The sequence below is a fragment of the Zingiber officinale genome, chromosome 4B, assembly GCF_018446385.1.
Source record: "Zingiber officinale cultivar Zhangliang chromosome 4B, Zo_v1.1, whole genome shotgun sequence".
In the NCBI taxonomy this organism is placed as follows: Eukaryota; Viridiplantae; Streptophyta; class Magnoliopsida; order Zingiberales; family Zingiberaceae; genus Zingiber; species Zingiber officinale.
Genome location: NC_055993.1, coordinates 55,480,688 through 55,501,589, shown reverse-complemented (window position 1 = coordinate 55,501,589; position 20,902 = coordinate 55,480,688).

Below are 20,902 nucleotides of genomic sequence, written 5' to 3'. Positions count from 1 at the left end.
TCAGTTAAGGGTGCAGCTAAAAAACTAAAATTTTTAACAAACCTCCTATTAAAACTTGCCAACTCTTGAAAGCTATGTACCTCAATTATCATTTTTGGTGTTGACCACTCATGAATTGATTTAACCTTTTCTTCATCAACGATTATTCCCTTAGCACTAACAATATAACCAAAAAACTATATTTGACTAGTGAAAAAAGAATATTTTTGAAGGTTAGCATACAATTTTTTATTTCGTAAAACAAGTAGAACTTTTTGTAAATGATTGACATGCTCATCTAAATTCTTACTATAAATCAAGATGTCATCAAAATATACTACAACAAAGTACCCAATATAAGCACACAAGATATGGTTCATTAATCTTATAAAAGTACTAGGTGCATTAGTTAGGCCAAATGACATAACTAACCATTCGTACAAACCATACCTAGTCTTAAAAGTAATTTTCCATTCATCTCCCTCACGCATGTGAATTTGATGATAGGCAAACTTCAAATCAATTTTAGAGAAAATGCAAGAACCATATAGTTCATCTAGCATATCATCTAATCTAGGAATAGGATGAAGATATTTTACCGTAATTTTGTTGATAACCCTGCAATCAACGCACATTCTCCAAGTTCCATCCTTCTTAGGCACAAGCAAAACAGGAACTGAACAAGGACTCAAACTTTCTTGGACATGTCCTTTTCTCATCAACTCTTCAACTTGCTTTTGAAGCTCTTTCATCTCCATAGGATTGCTCCTATAGGCTGGTTGATTAGGAATGGCTGTTCCTGGGAGGAAGTCAATTTGGTGCTCTATTCCCCTAAGTGGTGGCAATCCATCAGGAACTTCTTCAGGAAAGACATCATCAAATTCCTACAAAAGACATTTTACAACACTAGGCAAAAAAGGGTTAAGATTGTTAGTGTTGAAATAAGCCTCCTTGTACAAAAGTACAATCATCGTCTGTTGAGAAATAAAAGCTCTCTTAACCTCTCTTTCTTTTGCATAAAATCTCCCTTTTTTACTCTCTTGCTCTAGATTTTTTGTTTCTTTTTCATTCTTTTTTTCACTCCTTTCATCCTCACTTTTTCTTTTCTCACACTCCTTTTCTTTTCCATTTTTTTCTCTCACAATATTTTCTTTTTTCACTCTCTTTTTTTATCCTCAATTGATCTTCATATACTTGCTTAGGAGTTAATGGTACAAGAGTTACAAGTTTACCATGCATCTTAAAAGAATATTTATTTGTGAAGCCATCGTGCATGACCCTCCTATCAAATTGCCATGGTCTACCTAAAAGTAAATGACTTGCATGCATTGGTACTACATCACAAAGAACATTATCATGATACCTACCAATGGATAATGAAATCAACACTTGCTTAGTGATCTTAACTTCCCTGCAATCATTCAACCATTGTAGTTTATAAGGTCTAGGATGTTTAGTGGTAGGTAAGCATAATTTTTCAACCAAAATAGTACTAGCAACATTAGTGCAACTTCCCCCATCTATAATCATACTACATACCTTGTCTTTGATGTGGAAACGTGTATGAAATATGTTGTCTCGTTGTTCTTCATCTTCTTCCTTCATTTGCACATTTAGAACACGCCTAGTGACAAGGGCTTCATCGTCGACAGGATACTTTTCTACATCACTTTCCATCAATGGTGGCATGACATTATCATCTTCGGACTCACTCTCAGTTTCAATATCACCATTTTCTTTCAAAGCATAATTCTTTTGCTTGGGCCGTGTGGCGCCCAATTTTCCCCCTCTATATAAAGGGTTCTTCTTCATTTCAAAGGGGATCTTCCCCCTTTTGTGAGGGAAACAAGATTGGGGCGTTCCTTACCATTCTTGGAGGGATTTCCGGTGATCTAAGGGTGGATCTTCACCGAATCGACCCCGGGAAAGCAAGGATTGGATCCGAAGACGTTCTTCTTTGTAGATAAGTTTTCTTTCTCTCTTTTCTTGGATTTGATGGGTAAGAATACTTGTAATCTTCATCTCTTGGGGTTTCTTTCCTTGTTTTATGGAGTAGATTTCTTGTTCTAGGATGGAGTAATTGAAATGATGATTTGATGTAAAACTCTTGTGGATGTGTCAATTTCCTATTTCTATGATTTTGCCCTGTTTGTATCTATTCTTTCTTGTGTGGATTGTTGTGATTAGGGCTTAATTACCATGCTTGATTGAATATTTGGATATCTTGTGGATCTTGAAGAGGTAATTCCTCATTCGATTTTTCGAGGGACGTTCATGACAAGAACATGCCCGTGTAAGGATGTTTGAGGGGTAATCTTGAAGGGGAAATTAGGTATTTCAAGAGGGTAGGATATATTATATGTGTTTATATATTGTATCTTAATGTGGTTGAGGAGTGATGGATTCTATGTTGATTTTTCGAGGGACGCACGTGACAGGCAAGCCCATGTAAGGATAACATAGGTTCATTTCTAATTGATCACGTTTAGATATATTTCAGTCCTAGGCCGGTTGTCTATTGCAAGAGGGAACCAGCAACCTTCTACAAATGATGAACAATTGAGGAATAAGATTTGGTAGATCATTTACATTGAACAAACCTTACAAAGAAACCAAAACTCCTAGAATATACCTTTTATTGTTGCCCTATTTCTTGTTTCTTATTCTTTCATTTCTTTGTTTACCTTTCATAGTTACACTTAGCTTTTATAAATCAATTGATTGGTTGTTTAGCTTACTCGCGTTGAGACATCTTTAGTGCTTATTCCTGTCCCTGCGGATTCGATATCTTTTATTATTACTTACGACATATCTGTACACTTGCAGAGAGTCAACAACTATCTTGCATCTTTTGATGCTTTTCAGAATTCTCCATTCTTTGATTCAATTGCTTAATTTCGTTCTTCATTTCTTTTTGCTCCAAGAGAGCTTATTCAAGTATCTTTTCAATTTTGGATAGTTGAAAGGATTGTTGTTGTTGATTAGTTTGTTGTCCAGATTGGTAGCTTTGTTGCCCAGGTTGGTAGCTTGATCTTGATTGCCCCGGTACGAAAAATTTGGATGGTTCCTCCACCCAGGGTTGTATGTTTTGGAGTAGGGATTGTTTTGCCTTTGGTTATATCTGACTATCGCATCGTATTACTCAAGTTGGTTTATTTGTGCTTGTATTGGCCCTAGGGGGCAAGTACCTTGAGCATGATCCGAACTTCCACAAGTTTCGCATGCACGCACTATTAAATTGTCTATCTTGTTATGGTCTGAAGCCACAAGGCAGAGAATCCAGCCTTGCGGACATGAGAGGAAGAAAAGGAGGTCAAATTTGCCTAATGCCTTATGGACTCCCAGGAGAAGAATGCACGAGCCATGTCGATTGACACGACCATGCAATCTCGGTCGAGAGGAGAAAAGAAGGGGTCATGCCAACTGGCATGGCCGTGCGGCGACCCAGTCACCAGACCGTGTCTTTAGAACACGGTTGTGCCTTACCCGTGTGCGCCTACAACCACCTTAAAAAGCCCTAATTCCAATATCTTCCTCTCCCAAAAACCTTTCTCTCCCCACTACGCCTCATCAACCTTCATTACCTACATCTAAGACTCATCTTTACCAAGATCTAGATCTAAATCTAAGTTTTCTTCATACCCCAAATCCGAAAAGAGAGGAACAAATCCACTATTTATCTTCTTTCTCCTTCTCCATCTTCAAGATTCACCTCCTCTATTCCCAAGTTTCACCTCCACCCAATTCACCTTGCATATCATGTCTCAAATCCTGAAGAGACTCCGACGAGGAAGCGGCGGATCTAGCGAAGGTGATGCTCCAGGAGGAGATAAAGGCAAAGGAAAGACTTCTTCTTCCAAGGGCAAAGGCAGAAGGGTGACACGCAATGAAGGTAGCGACAATGAATTTAATATTATTTTTAGAAATCAAGAACATAAAACTAGATATGATATGCTTATTGTTAGAAAAATCATGTGCACTAGATATATGGATCCAACTACCATGAATAGGTCAGGAATTAGGGATGACATAGATTGGATGATTAGCTCCTTAGAATGGAATGACATTATGTACACACGTTTACCAACTTACCCCCACCTTGTCCTTGAGTTTTTAAGTTCAATTGATGTTAAATTTTCTTCTGAGGATGACTACATAGGGGTCATAACTTTTAGATTGATGAACAAAGAAATTCAGTGGACGTTTAGTGATTTTAATACCTGTTTTGGTTTACCTACTGGTGGTGCCCGTGGGTTTGATGGTAATATTAACCGGAATGAATTTTGGACTTCGATTACTGGATCAAAGAACCCTTATGAACCCTCTAGAGCAAAGGCATCCCGCATGCAAAACCCCTCTTTTAGATACCTTCACCGTGTGATGAGCAAAACAATCTTTGGTCGAGGAGAGAGTGATGGAGTTATTAGGAAAGTGGAGCTTTATTCTCTTTGGGCGATGCTAAATAAAGTCGACTTTGATTCTGGGTTTCATTTCTTACAAAATTTGTTGAGAGTAGGTAAAGCATCTTCGAGGATGATAGTGTTTGGCAGTTTAATCACCCAAATAGCAATAAATCTGGGTTGTGAGCTTGATAGGATGGAGGTCATTTATGGTAATGATAAGATCGACATCGATTCTTACCTTGCAATGAAGATGATCTGTCAGGATGAGAATGTGTTTGCTTTTACTAGGAACGATGGTTTCCCATTACCCCTTCCTTGTCCTAAGTGCACTTAAGTTCGCATCCCCACAAACTGGGTGATCGTTGATTCAGAACCCGAGTTTGTTCCCTCCCTTGTAGGAAATACTGAGCAGCACCAAGAACCCTCATCATCAGGACTCCCACAACCCTTCGGATATCCGGAACTCGCTAGGCACTCTTTTGCCTATGGTACGGGACCATCCAGATTTGATTTTTCTAATTTTCGTGCCTCCTTAGACTCGCTTCATGAGAAGCACACTACCCAACAACAATTGTTGGAGGGTCGCTTCAAATTGTCTGACGACCAGTTTAGGGTGGTACAAAACCATTTTCAGTTTACTAGGGACTTTCATAGCCAGGTGACAGGATTTGTTCAGGATTTTGAGGTTGACTAGGAGAGAATGAGGAATTTCATGGATGATATGAATATTACTAGACAACAAGTAGACACTCTTTACCAATATCATCAGCACATTGGTCACCTCCCTGGTATGGCTAGATTTCCCTCCGACACACGACGAGGACCCCCTTATCCCCCTCCCCCGCCACCATTTTGATTTCATCGGGACGATGAAAAGTCTAAGTCTGGGGGGGGGGGGGGGGTGTTGTGTTTGCACAACCTGAGTTGAGTCGAGTCCTTTTCTTTTTCTTTTGCATTTTTATCTAGTTTGCTTTATCTACTTGCATTCCCTTTTATCTTTCAGTCTCATAGTGCATGTTCTTTTCTTACTTGTAGTTTTTCATCGTGTTTATTTTGAAAAAAAATGAAAAAAATAGTTTTGAGGCATACTTGAGAGCATCAAACCTTCTACTTTTTCTGCTGACTTGTCCGATAGCAAAATGACTAGCACGTGTATTTTCTTAGTTCATGTGTTGTAGAGATAGTGTTAGTATGTTTGGTGTATCTCCTTTCTCTATCTTTAGTAGCATAAAATAAAATAAGTATTGTACGGAGTTTAGTATAAATCTTAGCCTAACCTTAAGGATCTTACTTTCACTTCACTTAAGCTTGAATAGGGGAAATATTTTAAAATAGTTATGATTCATCCAATTTGTTTACTACTTGTGTTCCCATGGGGATTCCTTAGTTATATTTTAGTTACTCGATGACCTCGGATCATGGAAGCTCATTCGGAAAAATCTAAATCCCAACATTTACATCATGCATTTGTGATTAGTGCTACACTTCTATGTTTCTAAAAAAGAGAGTTGAATAAGGGATAAAAAATGGTTGTCATGAGTCGAAACTAACAATTTACCTCTTTGAGATCGAGTTAGGTTACTGGGGAAATAAATGTTATGTTTCTCTTGATTCCAAGTAGTATCCTTTGGGACCTTGTGTAATTTAAGGAAAATAAACCAAGTGTATGGCAGGTAAGTGCCTATCACTGGAAACATTAGGGATTCAATTGTATGACAACTTGACTAGGACAGAAAATTGAAACTTGAAGAGTTTGAGTTACTTATTGCATCGAGCACAAAGAACTTATGCTTAGGCCATACTTGGGTTACTCCACATGTAACGCCCGCCCTCCCTGCTAACCCTAAGGGACGGGGCTACGATACTCTACGTACATATTACAGCGGAAGACTTAAAATTATTTTCTTGGTTTAATAAAAACTGAACTACACTAATATGGTTTCCATAACATAATAACAAGATAAATAAAAACATAACATCAAGTCATCCATTTAGTACTACAATTTATGAAACCAAAGCGTAATTCTTAAAGGTTCTTAAAGCAGGTTCTTATTTGATTGCCTAGCCACCGCCACACACATCTCCTTGCCTCTCCTGCTGCTCCTTTAGCTCATCCAGCTTTTTCCTTTATCTGTGGTACAAGGAAAGTAAGCTGTGAGCACTCATGGCTCAGTAAGTTCCTTTCCTACTCATTAAAACCAAAAATCAACATATAATCAAAGAATGTCTCAACTTAACATAATCTCAACTAGTCATGGTGTAACATATCCTATTCTTTAAGCATATCATGCAGCATAACAAACATCATAACTAGTCATGGCATATCATTTCCTAAAGCATAGCATGAAACATAACATAATCATATCATGGCATATCATCTCTTAAAGCATGCATGAAACATAACATAATCATATCATGGCATATCATCTCTTAAAGCATAGCATGAAACATAACATAATCATATCATGGCATATCATAAATCATAGCATCATCACAACATGATCATAAAGTATATGCAATATGATTTTTGAAAACATGTATCCGAAAAACATGTGTATGTCTCATGATCTTTAAAACCATTTCTTCTTACATATATACTTGAACATAATCTCAACTTAAAGGGGATCCCGGCTATGTACCACTTACATATTGCGCGCAACCTATGTAGGCCCAAGGTAGCAAGTCTTGAACCCTACAAGGCAAACATACTAGGCCCGAGTCTTACTCCATCGACCTAGGGGCACTTAGGAGCCCATCCCTAACGAGGCCCGAGTCTTATTACATCGACCCCGGGGCGCTTATGGAGCCCACCCTTGGTACAAGCCACATAAAGTAAAGTACATGTCATACTTATACATATCATACATCATAAAAGCATGCATCACTTAGACATACATCATGTCATAAAAGTATGCATCACTTAGGCATACATCATATCATAAAAGTATGCATCACTTAGGCATACATCATGTCATAAAAGTATGCATCACTTAGGCATACATCATATCATAAAGGTATGCATCACTTAGGCATACATCATGTCATAAAGAAAAACATGCATATTTTCACCACATAGCATATCATAAAAAACATGCATATTCTAAGCATATAGCATATCACCAAGCATGCATATTCTAAGCACATATCATATCATTAAAACATGCATATTTCTAAGCACATAACATATCATTAAAACATGCATATTTCTATCCACATATCATATCATAAAAAGGTATAAATCACAAGCATACATGGTTAAGCATAAGGGTATATCATGTGATTATACTATCATAAGAAACATGGTAATATAGTTAACTTGGGTTCTAAGCTTCCTAAACCCTTGGGTTCCTATCATGGCCGAACCCCCTTAGGTCTCAATTTAGGTAAAAACAACCTCCAAGCATGTGAAACCTAAATCATCATCACATAAATTTCATAGGAAGCATTATAAGCATGATTAACTTGGTTTCTAAGTTCTCCAAGTCCTTAAACTCATGTGGCCAAACCCTATCAGTATATAAACAAGTTCCCAAATGTCATGAAAGCATGGAAACCTTAAACCATATTTATAGCATTTTTTCAAATAGCATAGTAAGCATATTGAGCTAGTTCTTAAGTCCTTCAAGCCCTTAACGTATATCTTGGTCAAACTTTTAACAAGTGTTCATTAGGGCTAAAAACAAACATACAAGCATGTGAACTTGAACTAACATCATGTATAAATTCATAACAAGACATCATATAATAGGTATGGCCGAAACTTACCCTAGCCTTATTTAGGTCACTAAACAACATATAGTATGAGAACTTTGGTTTTCTACTTATCATATTTCATGTAGAGTGACATAAGCATATTTAATTCTTGTTCTAGGGTTTCTAGGGCATCTATTCCATCATGGCCGAAACACACAATGATCCATTTAGGTCATGGAAAAATTATACAAATATGTGACACAATCAACACCTTATCATATTTTCATAAGAAGTACTTTTAACACATTTGGTTTCATTTCTAAGGCCTCTAGGTCTTTTAAACCCTACTTGGCCGAAACTCACAGAATATAAACTTGCTTCAAATAGCCTAAAATCATAAGAAATCATACAAGTTTCATAGCATGTATAAAGACAAGCATAATAAACATACATGTGAATTGTGTCTTAGGCTTCCTAGGTTTCTTTCCCTTTTTCTTTTATTTTTCCTCATGGATGAAACCTACCAACCTTTAAACTAGGTTTTAAGTGGCCTAAAGCATGGAAAACCTAAGTAAGTTTAATGGCAAAAATTTCTAAGAACATCATATACAAAGTTGGTTCATAAACAAGCTAGGACCCTTGTGATCTTACATGTCATATATCATGTAACTAATTTTCTATACTCAATTTAAACATAAGAGCATTAAACAACTTTCATATCATAATATCACAGAGGTCTTGAGCATATTAGAATTTTGTTTAAGTTTTTCTAAACTATCCATCTTATCATGGCCGAAAATCTAAAATAAGAGTTCATGAATTTCTAGCAATGTACAACATGCAATTCTTTAATAGAACTCTATATTCTATCATACAAACATGGTTATTTAAATTTAAAGGTCTTCCTAACCCTAAACCCTTTTCTTGGCCGAAACATATAAATGGATTTCTTTGGTTTCAAGTAACTTTCAAGCAAGAAAACCAATAAAAACCCTTAGTATTTGATGGGAGAAATTTTGTACTAGTTTAGTTAAACAATATTTTTCCCTAACCTCCTTAACATATTTTTGGCCGAAATTCTAGGGTTAGGTACTCCTCTGATCAAGCATCATTTAAGTATAAAAACATGAAGAAAATCCTTCCTACATAGCATAGAAAGAATATCATGAAATAAGGAATTATTTAAATCATCCTAGATTTGAAAACCCTTTCTTTAGCCAAATTTTCTTAAATTCTTTCCTAGGTTTTCTAATCCTTATAGAATCCGAAAATCACATAAAAGCCTTGTACCACAGGTGAGGGGAAGCTTACATCCTTTTCACTTGTGGATCTAAGGTATGGTGGAGAAGAAGTAGCCTCTTCTTCTAGTTCCTTTCCCTTGATTCCTTTGCTAAGTCCTCCTTGTATCTTAGGCTTTCTTAGGGAAAAAACTTGGCTTTGGGGCTGAAGATGGAGGAGAGGGGACTGTGGTGTTCTCGGTGAGGGAGAGGATGAATGAGAGAAAATGAGAGAAAAATAATTTTCTCTTTTCTTGCTCTCTTTTATGTTAAGGGGAAAGAGGTAGCAAACTTAGTTTTTGCTTTCCTTCTCCCTTAGCCTTTTTTTATATTTTATTTTTATTTTTATTTATTTATTTATCCTCATCATTCATGGTGAAATAAGGGGAATGAATCTCCTTAATTCCTCTTTAAATTTTCGGCAAAACCAAAGAGGAAGAGGGAGAGAAAGGGAGGAAGGCAAGTTGCCTTTCTCTTGCTCTTTTCTTCTTTTCTTTTGGCTAGCTTTTACTCTTACCTTTATCATGAGTTTCCCTCCTTTGCTATCAATATCTTCTCTCTATCCCAATTGATTTCCACTAATTAATTCTATGAAATATAATATAAGAGGTTCATGGTTCAATCCTTGACCTCCTCTTATTTTTATTTCATTTTATTTCTTTTTTTGCTTCAACTCACTTCCTATTATTTTTCTAAGGAAAAATCCCACATTCATATATTTATCTTACAAGCTTAGTGGGTATTACAGTACCCCGTACCTCATAAAAAGTTCATCCTCGAACTTTAAAATAGTTGCATCAGGTGGCACTGAACTTTCGGCTGAGTGCATCGGCCACTTTGTTCGCCTTTCCTGGGTGATAAAGAATCTCGCAGTGGTAATCTTTAACTAACTCGAGCCATCGGCGTTGCCTCATATTTAGGTCTTTTTGTGTGAAGAAATATTTCAGACTCTGATGGTCGGTATAAATCTTACACTGAGCTCCATATAAATAATGTCTCCATATTTTTAGAGCGAAGACCACAGCTGCTAGTTCTAAGTCGTGAATGGGATAATTCTTCTCATGTTCTTTAAGTTGTCTAGAAGCGTAGGCAATGACTTTGCCATCTTGCATGAGTACAGCTCCAAGTCCTGTGATGGAAGCATCGCTGTACATATCGAAGCCTCTGTTGGTTTTCGGAAGAGTAAGAATCGGAGCACTGGTCAGTCTCCTTCTTAATTCTGCGAAACTCTTCTCGCAAGCTTCTGTCCATTCATACTTTGTATTTTTCTTGGTGAGAGCTGTCATAGGGGCTGCGATTTTGGAGAAATTCTCTACAAATTTCCTGTAATAACCTGCTAGTCCGAGAAAACTCCTGACTTCGCTGGCATTCTTTGGTCGATTCCAGCTATTCACAGCTTTGATTTTACTTGGATCCACTATGACTCCATCTTTGGAGATGACATGACCTAGAAATATTACCCGGTCAAGCCAAAACTCACATTTGGAGAATTTTACATATAGTTGTTTCTCTTGAAGGATCTGTAGTACAGTATTCAGGTGTTCAGCATGTTCTTCTGGGGTTCTCGAGTAGATAAGTATATCGTCAATAAAGACGATTACAAACTTATCAAGATATGCCGAAAATACCCGATTCATTAGGTCCATAAATACTGCAGGAGCGTTGGTTACTCCGAAAGGCATAACTATGAACTCATAGTGTCCATATCGGGTTCGAAATGCTGTTTTTGGTATATCATCTGGTTTCACCTTCACTTGATGATAACCGGATCGTAGATCTATCTTTGATAAAACGGTCGCACCCTTCAGTTGATCGAACAGGTCATCGATTCGTGGGAGTGGGTACCGGTTCTTGATCGTCACATTATTCAGCACTCGGTAGTCTATACACATTCGCATAGACCCATCCTTCTTCTTTACGAACAGCACTGAAGCTCCCCATGGAGAGTGACTAGGACGAATAAGTCCCTTGTCGAGTAATTCGGATAACTGTTCCTGAAGTTCCTTTAATTTAGCCGGAGCCATACGATAAGGTGCTTTTGAAATCGGCTGAGTACCAGGAATCAATTCGATTCCGAATTCTATCTCTCTGTCAGGGGCCAACCCTGGTAGTTCATCAGGAAATACTTTTGGATAGTTGCATACTACTCTGACGTCTTCTAACTTCGGGTCTTTGACTTGATTGATATCAACCACGTGTGCTAGAAACCCCATACATCCCTTATCTAACATCTTTTGTGCTTTAATAGATGACAATAACTTCTCCGGTAAGACAAAACGACGCGCATTTGACCTTCTCGTGTTCAGGCCAATCCAATAATTCCATTATGTTCTCCACGGTTTTGAGCCAGGCTTGCGCATCCCATGGTTAACAGTTTCCCGAGAATGCTTCCGGCTTAAGCCTTTGCCACTGAATCAGATAGGCCTCTTGTCGGACCATCGGAGTAGGGGCTGCCGGTGGCACTGGTGCGGCTGTAGGTACAACAGGTAGTGGATTCACCGGTGGGGTAACTGGGTTGCCTTGCTGACCCATTAAGGTAGTGATCAGCTGTTGTTGTTCTGCGATCTGATGCTGGAGGTCTGCGACTACCTACGTCAGATCTGGTGGAGTCACTGTCCCTCCGGTTCGGGCATTGCGTGTCCTAACCATGTTTATCTAAAAGAAATAGACTAGTGTAAGTGGTTATCGATTTTAGCCAATCCAACGTACTGGTTTGTTTCTATCTATTTGTTATGGTATTATTCCTAACCTACCAATATGTAATCCTAATCTAAAAGTATAGAATAAAGCATCAAACATAAGCAAGTAGAACATGAAACTAAAGCATAAACAACATAAGGAAAAATAAGGAATATAATGACAAACAATGTAACATAAGAAAATAAAGCATAAGCAATGTAGTAAAGAAAATAAAGCATAGGCAATATAACAAGAAAGAAAATAAAATAGAGCATAAGTCATATAATCATGAAAATTAAGCATAAACATGTAACAAGAAAATTAAACATAAGCATAAAACAATTAAATTTAGCATAAACATTCTTACTTGGAGCGGCAGGTCGGAGGCTTGATGTGTGTGTAGTGAGCTGGCAATAAACTTTGGCTCTGATACCAACCTGTAACGCTCGCCCTCCCTGCTAACCCTAAGGGACGGGGCTACGATACTCTACGTACATATTACAGCGGAAGACTTAAAATTATTTTCTTGGTTTAATAAAAACCGAACTACACTAATATGGTTTCCATAACATAATAACAAGATAAATAAAAACATAACATCAAGTCATCCATTTAGTACTACAATTTATGAAACCAAAGCGTAATTCTTAAAGGTTCTTAAAGCAGGTTCTTATTTGATTGCCTAGCCACCGCCACACACATCTCCTTGCCTCTCCTGCTGCTCCTTTAGCTCATCCAGCTTTTTCCTTTATCTGTGGTACAAGGAAAGTAAGCTGTGAGCACTCATGGCTCAGTAAGTTCCTTTCCTACTCACTAAAACCAAAAATCAACATATAATCAAAGAATGTCTCATCTTAACATAATCTCAACTAGTCATGGTATAACATATCCTATTCTTTAAGCATATCATACAGCATAACAAACATCATAACTAGTCATGGCATATCATTTTCTAAAGCATAGCATGAAACATAACATAATCATATCATGGCATATCATCTCTTAAAGCATGCATGAAACATAACATAATCATATCATGGCATATCATCTCTTAAAGCATAGCATGAAACATAACATAATCATATCATGGCATATCATAAATCATAGCATCATCACAACATGATCATAAAGTATATGCAATATGATTTTTGAAAACATGTATCCGAAAAACATGTGTATGTCTCATGATCTTTAAAACCATTTCTTCTTACATATATACTTGAACATAATCTCAACTTAAAGGGGATCCCGGCTATGTACCACTTACATATTGCGCGCAACCTATGTAGGCCCAAGGTAGCAAGTCTTGAACCCTACAAGGCAAACATACTAGGCCCGAGTCTTACTCCATCGACCTAGGGGCACTTAGGAGCCCATCCCTAACGAGGCCCGAGTCTTATTCCATCGACCCCGGGGCGCTTATGGAGCCCACCCTTGGTACAAGCCACATAAAGTAAAGTACATGTCATACTTATACATATCATACATCATAAAAGCATGCATCACTTAGGCACACATCATATCATAAAAGTATGCATCACTTAGGCATACATCATGTCATAAAAGTATGCATCACTTAGGCATACATCATATCATAAAGGTATGCATCACTTAGGCATACATCATGTCATAAAGAAAAACATGCATATTTTCACCACATAGCATATCATAAAAAACATGCATATTCTAAGCATACAGCATATCATCAAGCATGCATATTCTAAGCACATATCATATCATTAAAACATGCATATTTCTAAGCACATAACATATCATTAAAACATGCATATTTCTATCCACATATCATATCATAAAAAGGTATAAATCACAAGCATACATGGTTAAGCATAAGGGTATATCATGTGATTATACTATCATAAGAAACATGGTAATATAGTTAACTTGGGTTCTAAGCTTCCTAAACCCTTGGGTTCCTATCATGGCCGAACCCCCTTAGGTCTCAATTTAGGTAAAAACAACCTCCAAGCATGTGAAACCTAAATCATCATCACATAAATTTCATAGGAAGCATTATAAGCATGATTAACTTGGTTTCTAAGTTCTCCAAGTCCTTAAACTCATGTGGCCAAACCCTATCAGTATATAAACAAGTTCCCAAATGTCATGAAAGCATGGAAACCTTAAACCATATTTATAGCATTTTTTTCAAATAGCATAGTAAGCATATTGAGCTAGTTCTTAAGTCCTTCAAGCCCTTAACGTATATCTTGGTCAAACTTTTAACAAGTATTCATTAGGGCTAAAAACAAACATACAAGCATGTGAACTTGAACTAACATCATGTATAAATTCATAACAAGACATCATACAATAGGTATGGCCGAAACTTACCCTAGCCTTATTTAGGTCACTAAACAACATATAGTATGAGAACTTTGGTTTTCTACTTATCATATTTCAAGTGGCCTAAAGCAACCTTTAAACTAGGTTTTAAGTGGCCTAAAGCATGGAAAACCTAAGTAAGTTTAATGGCAAAAATTTCAAAGAACATCATATACAAAGTTGGTTCATAAACAAGCTAGGACCCTTGTGATCTTACATGTCATATATCATGTAACTAATTTTCTATACTCAATTTAAACATAAGAGCATTAAACAACTTTCATATCATAATATCACAGAGGTCTTGAGCATATTAGAATTTTGTTTAAGTTTTTCTAAACTATCCATCTTATCATGGCCGAAAATCTAAAATAAGAGTTCATGAATTTCTAGCAATGTACAACATGCAATTCTTTAATAGAACTCTATATTCTATCATACAAATATGGTTATTTAAATTTAAAGGTCTTCCTAACCCTAAACCCTTTTCTTGGCCGAAACATATAAATGGATTTCTTTGGTTTCAAGTAACTTTCAAGCAAGAAAACCAATAAAAACCCTTGGTATTTCATGGGAGAAATTTTGTACTAGTTTAGTTAAACATTATTTTTCCCTAACCTCCTTAACATATTTTTGGCCGAAATTCTAGGGTTAGGTACTCCTCTGATCAAGCATCATTTAAGTATAAAAACATGAAGAAAATCCTTCCTACATAGCACAGAAAGAATATCATGAAATAAGGAATTGTTTAAATCATCCTAGATTTGAAAACCCTTTCTTTAGCCGAATTTTCTTAAATTCTTTCCTAGGTTTTCTAATCCTTATAGAATCCGAAAATCACATAAAAGCCTTGTACCAAAGGTGAGGGGAAGCTTACATCCTTTTCGCTTGTGGATCTAAGGTATGGTGGAGAAGAAGTAGCCTCTTCTTCTAGTTCCTTTCCCTTGATTCCTTTGCTAAGTCCTCCTTGTATCTTAGGCTTTCTTAGGGAAAAAAACTTGGCTTTGGGGCTGAAGATGGAGGAGAGGGGACTGTGGTGTTCTCGGTGAGGGAGAGGATGAATGAGAGAAAAATAATTTTCTCTTTTCTAGCTCTCTTTTATGTTAAGGGGAAAGAGGTAGCAAACTTAGTTTTTGCTTTCCTTCTCCCTTAGCCTTTTTTTCTATTTTATTTTTATTTTTATTTATTTATTTATCCTCATTATTCAAGGTGAAATAAGGGGAATGAATTGTTGGATTGAGAAGCGCTAGAGGGGGGGGGGGGTGAATAGCGCTCGTGGCTATTTTGTTCGATTATCAGAAAACTATCGGAGTTATTAAAATGCAGCGGAATAAAATAAAGACAAAGACACAAAGGGATTTACTTCGTTCGGAGCCTAAGGCGACTCCTACTCGAAGGCCCGCGATCCTTGATCGCTTCCGGTGGGCAACAACTATAATTCGTGAAAGTTACAGATTAATTACAATTCAAAGCAGTAAAAGATTATACCGACAACAGAAAACTAAATATGAAGCTCCGGGTTGTCGGGGTGTCGTTTACAGCACTTTCTGGATCGAGTCGTTAGCAGCTTGTCGCAAGGAGATTGCTTAGAAGATTGTTATGTTGAAGCTGCACCTCGACCCTCTTTTTATATGACATTCAGGGCGCCTGGATCCATTCCGGGCGCTTGGAGTGTGACGTGGCCAACCAACCAGGATGCTCCACGTGGCGAAGTCGCGCAGGGGATAAAACTTGGTCCCGGGCGCCCGGACCTGTTCCGGGCGCCCGGACCACCTTTTTCCAGCAGGTTCCTCACCTGCAAACAAAGGTTAGTCCGAGCAAAAATACCCTGCAAGACAGTGTTAGAATCTGATAAAACACAGTAAGTAATAAACGACAGTCTACGGACTGTCCGAGTCTGACTTCGGATTTCTGACTGGAAACCCTAGGTCGACCCGACGCCTACTGTTCCCTCTACGGGGAACGCGTCCTCACCTACTCCACTCAGGAGATTTACCTGTTGCCAGTGTGATCCTCTAGATCGACTGGACTTTTGCTCAGCACTCGACGCTTCAGGACTTTCTGCTGGACATCCGCTTCCCGGCCAGTCCAGTCTTTCACCTGGTTCGCGACACCAGGACTTTTCACCTAGGGTTACCACCCCCTAGGACTTTTGCCTGAAGCCATCGACCTGCCAAGACTTTCTGCATAGGGTTACCACCCCCTATGACCTAGGGTTACCGCGCCCTAGGGTTTTCCCTTTGCCTAACCGCAGCTAGGACTTTTCTCCACCTAGGGTTACCACCCCCTAGGACCTAGGGTAACCACCCCCTAGGGTTTTCACCTGCCTAACCACAGTTAGGACTTTCCTGAAACACTTAGTCAAGCACGTTAGATCACAAACATCTTAACTTTAAATCCTTTGCCATTATCAAAACTCAGGTTCGATCGTCGGATGCTTCCCGCACCTACAATCTCCCCCTTTTTGATTATGGCAACCCAAATTCAAAGTTAAGTAAAACAAACGCATGAATATATCAAAAGGTTTAAGTGAGCAAGCTTAAGTACATAAATTCAAATAAAAGCATAATTAAGCTAACACTTAAACTTTGCGAAGCTCCCCCTTAATACAGGGCTTCCTTTTACTTTTGAATTAGATTTTGATCTTTACTTTGAATTTCCTAATTCTGAAAACTTTGAATTTCCTACTCTCCCCCTTTGCCATTTATCAAAAAATAAGCCAGTTTTAAGTAATTTTTAATTTTTCTTAAAAAAATTAGGCTTATGAATGGTAAATTACTTTGGAAAAAAAATTTAACTAAGTTTAAAAGGCTAATATTTAGTAGACTATTAAGAATGATTTTAGCCACTTTTGAAACTTAGTTGATTTTTGAAATATACTTGGCTAAATTTTGAAAAGCAAAAATTATTTTGAAGGCAGTGAGTAAGAATTTTGCAAAAATATGATTTTTAATACTTTAAGGTAAAAAAAACTTAGTAAGAATTTATTAAAAGTTTGATTTGAAAGGTTAGCTAAGTTTGCAAAAGTTTGAAGGTTTTTATATGAACTACTTAGCTTAGTCTTTTGCAAACATTGAATTTTGAAAATATAGCTTAAGTTAAAAAGACACTTAGCTTAACAATACTTATTGTTGAAAAATTAGGAGTAAGAACTTGTTAATTTTTAGGACGAAGAGGGGGAAACTAAATGTTTGATTTAGTTTATTTAATCAAATTCAGTTGGTCCTTAAGTTTAAGCATGAGTCAAGTTAACTAGATGTTAAGATATCTAAGTTGTTTTGATCAGGTATCAGAGCTCTAAAGTACAAGCATGCTCAATCTTAGACGTATAAGTTGATGAAAAGTTTAAAGTTTTTTAAAAAAATTGGATTTGCTTTAACTGTTATAGATAATTAAAACCATAAAATTTATTTTAAAAGAAACTTAGCTTGACTCCACTTACTCCCCCTTAATTAAGTCCTGAGGGTTCTAGAGTCCAAGCATGTAAATTAAAAAATAGTTATTTTATATTTTCCTAAATTACCATCTCACCCATTCTAGGTTTTCAGGCATGATTAGCTTATGAGTGAGTGTTAGATAAAGTTAACTTTGTTTTAAAATATTGAGAATATAAGTTAGAATTCCAAATAAGTGACCATTTAATTATTTTGAAGATTTAAGAATTAATTGAGTTTAGAACTTCAAATAACTTCTGAAAAGGGTTTTGAAATTAATCTTTCAAGGGATTTTTCAAATGATTTTGAATGAGTTTTTCAAATATTTTTCAAAGGATTTTTAAATAAGTTTTTCAAAATGATTTTTGAAAGACTTTTCAAATAATTTTGAAATGAAGTTTAAAAAGATTTTTAAAAGTGATTTTGAAAGATTTTTCAAATGATTTTGAAATTAAGTTTTAAAAAGATTTTTAAAATGATTTTGAAAGATTTTTCAAATAATTTTGAAAGGATTTTTGAAATAATTTTTAAAAGTATTTTGGAAATGATTTTTAAAAGTATTTTTGAAATGATTTTTAAAAGTATTTTTGAAATGATGATTTTGAAATGATTTTAAATAATTTTGAATTTGAATTTGAAAAGATTTTTAAATAATTTTGAAATTGATTTTGAAAAGATTTTAAATAATTTTGAAATTGAATTTGAAAAGATTTTTAAATAATTTTGAAACTGATTTTGAAAAGATTTTAAATAATTTTTAAATTGAATTTGAAAAGATTTTTAAATAATTTTGAAATTGATTTTGAAAAGATTTTGAAATTTTTGAAATTCATTTTGAAAAGATTTTGAAAAGTTTTGAAAAGATTTTAAATAATTTTGAAATTGAATTTGAAAAGATTTTTTAAGTAATTTTGAAAAAATTTTGAAAATATTTTTCAATAATTTTGAAATTGATTTTTAAAAGATTTTAAATAATTTTGAAATTGAATTTGAAAAGATTTTGAAAAGTTTTGAAATTGATTTTGAAAAGATTTTAAATAATTTTGAAATTGAATTTGAAAAGATTTTTAAATAATTTTGAAATTGATTTTGAAAAGATTTTAAATAATTTTGAAATTGAAAAGATTTTAAATAATTTTGAAATTGAATTTGAAAAGATTTTTAAATAATTTTGAAATTGATTTTGAAAAGATTTTGAAAAGTTTTGAAATTGATTTTGAAAAGATTTTGAAAAGTTTTGAAATTGATTTTTAAAAGATTTTAAATTATTTTGAAATTGAATTTGAAAAGATTTTTAAATAATTTTGAAATTGAATTTGAAAAGATTTTAAATAGTTTTGAAATTGAATTTGAAAAGATTTTTAAATAATTTTGAAATTGATTTTGAAAAGTTTTGAAATTAATTTTAAAAAGATTTTAAATAATTTTGAAATTGAATTTGAAAAGATTTTTAAATAATTTTGAAATTGATTTTGAAAAGATTTTAAATAATTTTGAAATTGAATTTTGAAAAGATTTTTAAATAATTTTGAAATTGATTTTAATTTCCTTAGTCATCTCACCGGATCTAAATTTTCAATCAGGTGATCCTATAATTGTTGTGAGATGAACTATGGTTCAATTTAAGGGTTTAGTTTAACTTTATGTTAGATTCAGGTTTAGCTTTGGGTTCAACAAGTAAGCATTCTTTGGATAAACTTCTGGGCTATGGTGAGTCACAAGAAACTCATTAAAGTAACCATGCCTTCGAGGTTTTCCAAATAGTCCTACCCATTGAACTTAATACTAAACCTTGGTCTAACTAGTTAGGATCCATTTAAGGGTAGCTTCGGTCAGTTCCACTTGGCCAAATGCATCAGGTCGAAGCCATATCTTCCTAGACATGCGATGCCCAAGCTTCCCTAACGTACTATCATCCAAAAACTTCACCAGTACCGTGGGTCAAGTTAAACCTAACTCATTTTATCTAACCTTAATTACCCTGCCGGGTAATCTACTCTTGTTTTACCCATTTCGGGTAGATTAGGTTCAGTTACCCTATCGGGTAGTTCAGTTGGGGGTGCCAGCGAGTCTGAATCCACCATTTATTTTTGAATTTAGAATTTCTTATTTTTATTTCAAATTTTGATTTTGATTTTGATTTAGAATTTCGAATTTAGGATTTCGAATTTTTTATTTAGAATTTAGAATTTAGAATTTAGAATTTAGAATTTGTAATTTGAATTTTGAATTTTTGAATTTTAAATTAATTTTGAATTTTGAATTTGTAATTTGAATTTTGAATTTTTGAATTTTAAATTAATTTCGAATTTTGAATTTGTAATTTGAATTTTAAATTTTGAATTTTAATTTAATTTCGAATTTTGAATTTGTAATTTGAATTTTGAATTTTTGATTTAATTTCGAATTTTGAATTTGTAATTTGAATTTTGAAATTTTGAATTTTAAATTAATTTCGAATTTTGAATTTGTAATTTAAATTTTAAATTTTGAATTTTAATTTAATTTCGAATTTTGAATTTGTAATTTGAATTTTGAATTTTTGATTTAATTTCGAATTTTGAATTTTTGAATTTGAATTTTGAATTTTTTGAATTTTAAATTTTGAATTTTAATTTAAAATTTAATTTGAATATTAATTTGTATTATGTTCTTAATATTGTTTTTCTATTAGCTCCCCCTGGATCATAGCCTCGATATGGTCTATCAAGGTAATAGACTTGATCCTTCGGGACCCAATAGTGACCAGTTCCAACTTGATTAACCAAGTTGGATTTTGGCACCCATGCTTGGACAATTTTTCTATTATTTCTATTAACTAGCGATAAATATGATTTGTATTTTATTTTAGTTTTAAATCCAAGTCCAGTTTTGTTGTAAACGGCTCGCTGTTTTCCAAGAATCAGATCCAGATTCTTGGAACCCATGGTAAACCGTTCCAACGTGTCCTTGAGTTCTTTAATTTGAGCTTTCAAATTAGAATTTTCTTCCTCAAGTTGTTGGACTTGAGTTGAACTTCTAATTTGAACTGACTCAGTTAAAGAGCTTGAGTTAGTCGCTTCCTTAAGGGCTTGTACCTCCTTTTGGAGCGACT